The sequence below is a fragment of the Canis aureus genome, chromosome 4, assembly GCF_053574225.1.
Source record: "Canis aureus isolate CA01 chromosome 4, VMU_Caureus_v.1.0, whole genome shotgun sequence".
Classification (NCBI taxonomy): Eukaryota; Metazoa; Chordata; class Mammalia; order Carnivora; family Canidae; genus Canis; species Canis aureus.
In genome coordinates, this window is record NC_135614.1 from 87,950,766 (window position 1) to 87,961,690 (window position 10,925).

A 10,925-nucleotide genomic window follows, 5' to 3' on the forward strand; every position below is an offset into this window, starting at 1 on the left:
TTTGGCTATGATTGATTGAGTCTGTTGTAAAGATACATGACCCGACCTAGACCCATATGTTCTCCCTTAGGAATTTATAAAGTGGAACAGTGACAATCAGAGGCAAGTGGCCGTGTGAGTGGAGTTGAGCTGCTGCTTTTGACCTCCCACAACCGTGGTTTCCTTCCTTTTGGAGGTTTGGTTTGGACTGTCCAGGGGATGTCACTGAATTTCCTTTGTGAGCAGAATACACCCAAAGTTCTTCAAATTACTTGGGAATAAAATAAGCTTGAGAATAATATGTTCAATATGATTTCTTATGCTTGAAATTTAGATTTAAAATAACAAAAAAATAAACCCAGAGTCCAGGAATCTGTCGATTTCCACATCAGTGGAAGGTGCCTGCTGACCTGTGTGACTATAAGCTAGCTGCTCTTGTGGTTGGTGCTGTTGCCTCTAGTTGGCATCATGCAACTTGATTTACATGTTGCGAAAACACTCAACAGGGATGGGCAGATACCAGTGAAGAGTGGTGTTTGATTAAGAACAAGTTAGGGGCACCCGGGTGGCTCAGTGAGTTAAGCCTCTGCATTTGGCTCAGGTCATTATCCCAAGGTTCTGGGATCAAGCCCCATGTCAGACTCCCTACTCAGTCTGCTTCTCCCTCTCCTTCTACCCCTTCTCCACTTGTGCACTCTCTCTCTCTCTCTCTTTCTCCCTCATGCTCTTTCATGCACACTCTCAAATAAATAAATAAAATCTTTAAAAAAAATTAAAAAAAAAAAAACAAGGTATGTGTTAGGTGAAGCTATATTGCAAACACGTCCCTTGAGAGGATCCCTCAGGAAGAAATGTTTCCGACACACGCCACCACTTGGAGTCAATGGATAGGTCAACGGTTTAGAAGTTTGCTTGCCAGCAGGTACATAATCAAAGTGTAGTGTTGGAAGAATTGTGCCAGGATTATCCCAGTGAGAGAAGTAACCATATGATGACAATTAAAATCATTCCAGAAGAGCCATGTTCAAATTGACTTAGATACCACAAGCAAAAAGGAAAATCAGAATTGAGAAAAACCAAGGTGTTAACCATGCACGTACACTCTGTGACACATCCAAAGACTGGGCCGAAAACAGGAAAGTACATGATAAGGGTGGTCTTCAGCATCTAAGACCTGAGGGAGAATGAGGGTGAAGAGTGAGAAGGTTCTGGAAGAAACTCCGTGTTTTGAAACTCTCTGCTGTGCCTCTCAATCCACAAGGGCATGACTCTGAGGGCATTCACTCCACCAACCGTCTGGTAGACGTCTCCCTGCAACACAAAGCTTAATTCACGCAGGAGAGAGACAGCAGGTTCCTCCCTGGGTCCCCAGCACTTACCAGACTACCTGCCACAGGGGAGAACATAAGTGGTTGCTGAAAGCCTCTTGAGTGAACTGGCACATTAGCATAGTATTTGGAGCATAAAAATAGCATTTTACCCTAATCTAGATAACGGCGCAAGAAGATAACGGGAGCAATATATAAAGGTATTTCTGAACATGCAAATAGACATTCTTTTCCAGATAGTAAATAATTGTCTTATTCTTCAGGGAAACTTTCAACCATTAAATTGATGCTAGAAATAGGAGGGAAAGAAGCAAATCCATCTTGCTTGCAGCAAATTAAAGTATGCATTTTCTCCTTTTGCCAAAACCCCCTATTCCCGGAAAATAATATCTTTGTGCTCTTCTTGCTTATTTAGGATCATCTAGTGGAGTGCTTGTCAGTCACTAACCACAGCAGGGATCAGTCACAACACACTTAGCAGAGGATAAAATATTTGCCCTGCCTTTTTTGGACACTGAAGACTATACCTTTTATAAACGGCCTATTCATGGTGTGGTCCCACCTTAAGATGCTCCTGTATCTATTAAAGAACTGTTTATTTGAAAATATCACCTCCAGCTTTGAGATCTCAGAATGTAGGATCAAAATTTGTAGAAAATCAAAAATTAGAAGAAATCTAATTGCATTAAGGTTTGTCCATGATCAACAAGTGAGCCTAAGTTCTCACAGAGATCGTAGGGGTCCTCGCTGCGAAGAATGACAAGGTAGTACCAAGATAAGCATGTAAAGTTCAATTTTAATCAGTTTTTCTAGTATTTATAGAATGATAATAAAAAGAAGTGTTAAAGGGGGAGCCTGGGTGGCTCAGTCGGTTGAGTGTCAGCCTTCCTTCAGCCCAGGTCATGTCTCAGGGTCCTGGGATGGAGTCGCATGTTGGGCTGCCCACTCAGCAAGGAGTCTGATCCTCCCTCTGCTGCTCCCCCTGCTTGTGCTCTTTCTCTCTCTCTCTCTCTGTGTCAAATAAATAAATAAAATCTTAAAAAAAAACAGTGTCAAAGAAATTTGCTATGTCTGATTAAGACTTCCCTCTTAATATGTACAAAAGCCTGAAGTTGTGCTCTACTCTTGAAAAATATCCAAAATGAGAGAAGTAGAAGCCCTCCAAGAAGCTTAATTTAGATGTTTTAATATTCTATTGGGTTTTTTCTCCCCAAGATTTCAACGTTCAGAAAGGACATGCCCTGCTAGTGCTTTAGAGACACTAGAGCATAGTGGGAAAGCATGGTTTTAGAGTCAGCTAGAATCAAAGGGAGTGCCCCCTCGGCCACCTTGGGCAAGGTATGTCATCCGCTCGAGTCTCCGTCCACTCAATCGCAAGACAGGATAACTGACATCATCTGCCTCACTGAGTGGACACAAGGAAGAAAGCGAATGGGAAAAAATGAGCATTCCTGGTGCCGGGTAGGTGTGGAAGGAATTCATCTGTTTGGGGAGGCCTACTGTTTGTGTTTTGTCTCTTAATGCATGAAGATTTAGAACACAAAGGGACAGCATACCGAGTTGGAGAGGAAAGATAAAACATGGATTACAAAATAGAATAAAACTAATAGGCCGAGGTCTATACGGGACTTGTGGCTGAAAATCCGTGCTTATTTCCTGGCACTACCACGGTTTGGGGTCAGCTGTTCCCGCCCCCCTCCTCGGGCCCCCAGCCCTTTGGCATTCAGAAAATGATCACTTACTCCCCGGAATTTATGGCTCCATGAATCTGATAAAGCCTTTGCTAAATTATGGCTCGTTCATGTCTCGTCACCTCTGCAAAGTGAGAAAACCCTGACAGGAATAATAGATGAAATAATTTGGGGAAAATAGCCTCTCTTTCACTGCCTTTTAGACTAAGTGCAGAGAGTTTGTTTTTACATATATTACCTCAGATGAACTCCACTTGAGATTGAAAATATCTTCCATTCTTAAAAGAATTAGTTATCATTAGCATCCCTCCTTTCAGCCGTGATTTATGTGCCTTTAGGTTTAAACTTAAGTTCTTTCAAACATCTGGAAAATGTACTGCATGAATAAATCATACAGTAAGGGTATCTGTTAAATTATACTAATCCCATCATCTTGACCAGAAATTTATAAAAGAAATTGAAGAAGAAGAAAGAAGAAAGAAAAAGAAAGAGAAAGAAAGAAAGAAAGAAAGAAAGAAGAAAGAAAGAAAAAAGAAAGAAAGAAGAAAGAAAGAAAGAAGAAAGAAAGAAAGAAAGAAAGAAAGAAAGAAAGAAAGAAAGAAAGAAAGGCAAGAAAAAAAGAAATTTTCTCTTGTTCCTGCTCAAAGGAGCACTAATGGGTTATGAACCCTTTCAGAGTCATAGAGCAGAGAGAAAAATGGTTGCCTTGGTAACAGGGCAGACCAATCAGCTGCATACACTCTCCCCAGAGCATCTAATTTATGCAGCAAATGCAGGCTAGAACAGGTGGCTAGCCTAAATGATGCCAAAAAGCTTTAGCTCTCAAACATACCCACCCTCCAAATTTTCTTAAACACAAAGTTTCGTTCTTGTCCCTCAGAAAGGCAGACTTAACAAGGTACATTTCAGTGTGCAATCTAACATGTTAGTCATCCAAAGAGCTCTCGACATTTGCCACATTTGAATTTTCTGGCAAAAAAAAAAAAAAAAAGACAGATACATGATTTTGGAAATGCTGGCTACTGACGGCTTAATTCTCCTAGCTACTTTGAAAGTGGAGGTCATCCTAACGCTTACTCAAGTTCCATCGTTTGCAGTTCAATAAATCAAGTATTATTGTGAGTTTTAATAGCAAGAGGGTTTATCCCTAGATTTCATGATTCTTGCTTCAGACAATAAACAGTCGCATAAGTTCCGATTCCTTAAGCCATCTGAAAGCACAGAGGTATTCGTAAATAATTGGATTGCAAAACGGGAGAGAAAAGAATACCTAGCTAATTAGAGCTCTATTTGTCGTAGGGTCAGGCAAGCCCCTTAGCTATCCCTAAAGTTAGAAAGGAAAAATCTGGAAAACTAGCATTAGGGTATAAATTTTTTCATATTCTATACGGACTTTATATGATCCAGGCCCATTTTCCTTCTTGAGCCTCATGTCCTCGGTGCACCCTGACCTTTGGTCAACAGAACTCCCAAGAAATCTGTTCTTCCCATCTCTGCCCTTTGCATTTGCTGTTGTCTCTGCTCCGAACGTCCTGTCGGTGCTGGGTGCCCTGCTCAAGGCGCCTCTGTCCTCCAAGGCTAAGATAAAGCGCTGGGTCTCCCCAAAAGCCTTCCCGCACGTTCCTGAAGGCAATTACCAGGATCCCTCCCTGTTCCCTCTGCCAGTGCCTCCACTGTCTCTGCGTTTACCTTCTTCACCACTCGGAGTCCCCAGACTCCAAGGCAGGGACTGGCTGCTCATCAGTCCTCATCTCCAGAGTAGCCCCGGCTCCGGGTGTGGGATCACAGACAGTTGGTAGAAGAACAAGCAAATGAATGAATGAGTGCAACTGTGCGTCCTTGACACAAAAACTGTCCAAACGTCATACGTGACAAAACGTTTGCCGAAATTAAAATGAAAATTTCACCGATTTGCACAAAGTACAATCACGTGTGCTCGTATGAGCAAAGAATCTGTATTTCTTTAATGAGTTGGATCTTTTCTCCAAAGAAAGCATCACAGGCAGCTCCTCTCCTTTGACCTGGATGCCAGTCCCTCATTAGGCTGTTGGTCCTGCTCATTCCCCCTCTTACAACATCTCTCCCCAAACCCGAGGCTTCCTGGACCACAGCTCAGACGTGCTGCGCTGGACGTACTATTACACAGTCGATTTTGCCTTCCCACTTCCCAGTTCATAGTGATCACACAAGCAAGTGTTTGCTGCAAACGACATTTAACAGAAGAGACAACATGAGCGAGGAAGTTCAGGTCTTGGGTTTCTCTATTGATCTGCTTTTGAAGTCTTCCAATTGTCTCCAAAGGTGACCCTTGTCGCCTGAGGATGTTTCCTTGGCAACAGGGGTGACTGCTTCCAGCATGTGCGAAAAGGCATCTCTGTTTGTTTGATACCCGACTACCACCCAGAGATGCTCTGTGGCTTCAAAGAAAGCGAGGAGCCCTCAGTTTTAAGTACCAGATCGGCTCTCCGGTTCATGGGCTGCATATTCCTCTGGAAAACAAGAGATGGTGATAATTATCTGGCAAGAGTTTCCTCATCTCATGAAAAGGAAAGACAACCTCTCTATTGATTCATTTACGTTCCCCTTCCCTGACTATCCTACAGGCTTGCCTGTGCGTGCACGCACAAACCCAGACACACACATACAAACACATCTTTCCCTTTTACTTTCATTCATTTGTTCTTTCTTTGGGTCGTTTTCTACATTGAAAGCTTTTTGCTTGCTATCAGGTCTCTGCTTTCTGGGTAGTCTCTATTTTACCTAGTCTCTCTATTTCTAAAAGCAGCCTCTTTGTACATCTCAGTTTCCAGTATCTACCAAATTACAAATCAGAGTTAGACATCAACCTATCTTAGCACCGCCCCCCCCCCCGCAAAAAAAAAGCTAGGTGAGAGCAACTGAAATTTGATCAGCTCTCATAACCCTATATTATTGTAAGATGAAATGAAAAAAAGTAAGATAGACCTTGAAATTAATGTCTTTTATGATCAATTCACCTTTAGCTCACATTGCTCATATATTCTTTTAAATGGTATTGATAACATTTTATTTGTTATGCTTTATGCCTCCCCAAAGCAATTTGAAAGTGTTTTTCTTGCAATCAATGACACTTTTTAATGTCCATTTCATACAATTGCAGTCATGTCGCAAAAAGTCTAGAAAACCTAGTGCATCAGACAAACCTTCATATTAGGTGAATTATTTTGTCTGGATTTTGTACTCAAAAAAGGGGAAAGTTACTGAGGTTGTAGAGCTGTGCTGGGGATAATTCTTTCTAAAATATACTTCTAGATATTTTTATGCTAATTTTAGTAAGTAAATAACTAAATAAACTAGTTTATAGAGAGTGAATAATGGCATATCAAAAGTTCATACTCAGGTCCCTTCGATAGCTCAGCTGGTAGAACGGAGGACTGTAGCTGACTTCCTGGCAAAAGTTCATACTCAGAACCTAGCTTTTTTGATGTAAAATGTACAGAATCCTAAGAATGAAGAGTAAAAGTACAACTTCTTTCATGTCCAGAGTATCCAAAGAATACAAATTTGAAAATATCATTCAACAAGTAGCATTATAAATCCATAGATTCAAAATACATTTTACGCTAATGAGGTTAGTAATTTAGGCATCCAATGAACCTTTGAAATAATGCAATCCCTTGTTTTCCATGTGAGAAAATAAACACCAAGAAACTGAAGAAAGAAAAAAAAAAGCCCTGTGCATATTGGTGTCAGGCCTTAAATGAATATCAGAAAGACTTTTGGTTCCTATTTGCTTACTACATAAAATGTTCCTATAAAATTCTTGAAGATGAGAATTGCATTTGTCCTTTATTGTTAAATGTTCTATTTTATAATGCAATGCTCAACTTTAACTCTCTCTAATAAATTATTTATGTGTGCAGTATCAGTTAGGAATGCTTCTACTAAAAATAACAGAAAACACCATTGAGAATGACTTAATAGATATTGGTTTATTTTTCTGACATGACAAGGAGTCTTGAGGGGGGCAGCTGGCATTGTTTTAGCCATGCTTGTTTTAGCATGGCAGGACCAGCATCCCTGAAATTCTCTTGGTATTTCCTCATAGCTGCCTCCTTCTGGTCACAAAAGCACATGCTTTCAGCCTCCCATTCTGCCTTCAAGAAAGGGAGAAGGAGCCATGCCAGACAGTCTTTCCTTTACATCAGGTGAACAAAATCCTTCACAGACTTATTTGCAAGTCTATGCTCATGTCTCCATGCCCAGAACTAAGCAATATGGCCACTCTCATGGTGCAGGAGCCTGGGAATGTAAGAACTTGGAGCTTTCAACTGTTACAACAGAGATAACAATGGAGAAATGTATTTGAAATACTTGAGTTTGAGCTAAAAGAAATTAGATCCTTATATATAAATAGATGATAGATAAATAGATGACAGATAGGAGATAGATGATAGATAGATAGATAGATAGATGATAGATAGATAGATAGATAGATAGATAGATAGATAGATAGATGATAGATAGATAGATAGATGATAGATGATAGATAGATGATAGATAGATAGATAGATAGATAGATAGATAGATAGATAGATAGAGACATGAGATAGAAATCAGGAAAGAAAAGATATATGCCAAGAAAGTTACCAAAGAAGTAGGGAAAATATATTCTACTACCATTTTAAAATAGAAGAATGAGGTATCCAAAATGAGAAAGAGAGTGGACATAAGTGTTTTCCAAATGCCTTCCATGGTGGAATCCCAGAACACGCTCATGAGCATTGGTGCTAGAGCCACACCAGGCCAGCAGGGACAATACAGCAATTTCAGTGGACACTGAGAATCTGTATATTTTGCCAGTTGGTGGGTCAAGAGAAAATACCAGGGAAAGTATTGTTAAGGAACTTAATAATTACTTAGGAGCATCAGGAAATTAAAAATCACTACACTGTGTGAATAACGTGAAATGACTTTTACATGGTCTTCTGAACACAGAACAATATTACAACACACAATTTGTTGCTTGATTTTAAAGTCACTTCCAAGTATTCTGAAGGTGCATATGAGCATTTGCAGAAGTTCTTTCTTTTCCTTTGGGTCACCTTAGTTCAATATGAAAACCAAGTAGACCGGATAAATTGTTATTGTATTAAATCCGTAAGTTCAACCCAGAGGGCACTCTTGCCCCTTTGCTGTTCTGAAAACAAGTGAGAAAGTTTATGCTACCTCTGCATCCTGGGTCCCTGCTAGAATGCAAGCTCCATGGTAAAGACTCTGTTTTGTTTGCTGCTTTCTCCCAAGTGTTTACAACAGTGCCTGGTACGATGTTGTGAGTCAACAATTGTACAATAAATAGTTGTTGCCTCAGTAAGTAAAAACTAATCCCTTGTACATCATTGACCTACTAGGCAAGTGTTATTCTTCTTTGAGGTGAAATTAAATAGATTTTGCAAAATTCACTTCCAACGTGAGTTGTACAGCAATAAGCTAAATATTAGATCCTTCTTCAGAAAACAGCTCATTGATCAAAAGAGTTAGGCTATAAATGTCTTGAGAGTAAGAACCACATGCTTATCTTTTTTGTTGCCAAGCCCAGTGCCTGGCACATAATACATGTTTACAAAATAAATTGCTGACCAGATTTTATAGGGCGTGATTACTAACGTGGTAGCTATCACATATTTGGTTCAAACCTTAAAAGGAAACTAAATTGACCTGTTTCCGATGAGCACTCAACCTCTGAACTTCATTCTTAAGAATATTATTCAGGCTCAAAAGTGTTGATTTTTCCAACCAGAAGGCTAATGAAAACCTGAGAGGAAATTCATAAGACCCAAGTCGGTTAAGCCTACACTCGCACCTGCATGCACATGTCCACGTATCACATAGCTTGTTTTCTCCTATCATTCTGGGCTTGAAAAATAAATTGTTCTCAAAGAGAAACAAACAGACAAACAGCTAAGAACCCTTGTAGGCTTGTCTGTAAGAACATGGAACAAAATAACTGTAAGGAGAACAGGATTCTATGAGATCATGTTGGCTAATTTCTACGTGTGCCATTGTAAACACGATCTGTAACGAGTAAAAATGAAGATAATACATTTCTTTATGGCTGGAAGATGAAAAGCGTTGCTTTGTTGATATTCACTCTTTTTATTATTGTTCTTATAAGTACCGAGACCAGCCTTAAAGCAGACTCCCATTAACAAACACCATGGTAAACACCGGTCTACAACACAACAGCAAACGTAGCTGTTCCCAACACATCAGAGGTTGCACTCATTGAAATACTTTTAAAACAGGCTCTACTCTTTCCATTGTGATAGTTTTATTGTCACAGGCAAGCACAGCTAAGTGAGCATGGTCACACGTTAATATCCGGCGGGTGTGCATGTATACATTTTTTTAAAAGCACTCTCCTTTCTCCAACTCTTACTGATTTCAGCAAAGCCATGAGAAGTTCAGAATCCTTCTCCCATAACTGCAAGCACAAAGATATTTTTAGGGTAAGCATTTTATTCCGTGAAATGAAAAGAAACACCACCAACAAAAAAAAAGATCCAAAGCAAAACACACACACACACACACACACACACACACAAGACAGAAATGAATCTGTCGGAAAACAGAAAACTGAAGCGTTAATTGAACATTACCTTTTTCTCATAGTGAGGAAGATGCATCATGGTCATTGCTATCTTTTCTCACTGTGCTGATTTAAAACCCCCAGCTGAGAAGGCAGCTGTGCAGAGCAAGGATCTGGTGAGCTCAGCAGGAGCTCTGCATCCTAATGCTACTCCCAGAAATTCATGCTTGCTTTCAGTTTCTGTGTTGTCATTAGTATTGCCAGAAATGTGAAATGCTGTCCTCTTTCTGCACCAGTGCCAGAGAGATCACAGAGATAGTGTCTTTAAAGACTTCAAAAGCCTGGATCACCCTCTTTTATTGTTATTTATTTTAAATGTAGCCTCCAAGGAGCAGGCGTTGGCTCCTCTTCAAGGTATTTAAAATTCTGGAGACTTTCATTAATCATGACGTTAATGGAATAGATGGCAAAACAGACGTGAAAGTTGAAACATATGGGGGAGGGAATGGTAAGGCTGCTGTTTCCCACCCCCTTCCATGCCAAAAGAAAAAAAGAAGTCTTCACTGTCATATAGTATTTTTTCCCTAGATTGCAACAATGAAATCCTTATCTTAACACAACAAAAAATGCTACATTGTATGCCTCTGACAAAGGTAGCCATACAGAAGTGACTTCAACCCAAAATAAAGTGACATTTCTTAAAGCCCTTGAAAATGGAATTAATTTATTTCTGCTTCCAGATAGTGGCATTAAAAATACTATGGAAATGACTTGAAAAATAATTACAGGGAAAGTACTGGGCAGCATAATGGCTGCAGTTGCTACCGCAGGACATGATTGATGTTACAACGTTGTCATAAGTGAATAAACCGCATCATATGAAGAGCTAGGAATTCTGGTGAGGGTTAGCCTTCAACATCAGAGGACATAAATGGCTTATGTTTTTGAAGGTAGAGATGTTAAATACATATTTTATATAATATATTCTGCAGGCATAAATGTTAAACACACAGGTAAGTGTACATATGCTTCAGGTATAAAACTACATGTATATGTACAAAATACGCACGTGTTTTGGTGTGTGTATTCGAGGACATCAGGCCTCGATATTTAAAATAATATGTACTACAAGTGCTTCAATGCCTAAAATAATTATTAAAATATTTAAAGTGAAATCTGGACGGTAACATAAAATATATAACTTATTGGCTACATTCCCTTTTTACCTGAACCTATAATCAGATATAAAAGTCAGTGCAAAATAACCAATAAAAGGGAATAGACTCTAAGTCATTTTAGGAGTTTCTTCTATTTCTATTCACTTAATTTTGTAAGTCCATTTTGGGAAAGACAAAGGGC

At 39.5% G+C, this 10,925-nt stretch overlaps 1 long non-coding RNA gene across 1 annotated transcript; it reads right to left on the reverse strand.

Moving 5' to 3' along the window:
* Window positions 1-977: 977 nt before the first annotated feature.
* Window positions 978-10,090, reverse strand: LOC144313071 (uncharacterized). The gene is made up of 2 exons (XR_013378792.1): window positions 9,637-10,090; window positions 978-5,487 (listed from the first exon to the last, which is right to left on the reverse strand). It is a non-coding gene; the product is annotated as an uncharacterized LOC144313071 (long non-coding RNA).
* Between the last annotated feature and the right edge of the window lie 835 nt (window positions 10,091-10,925).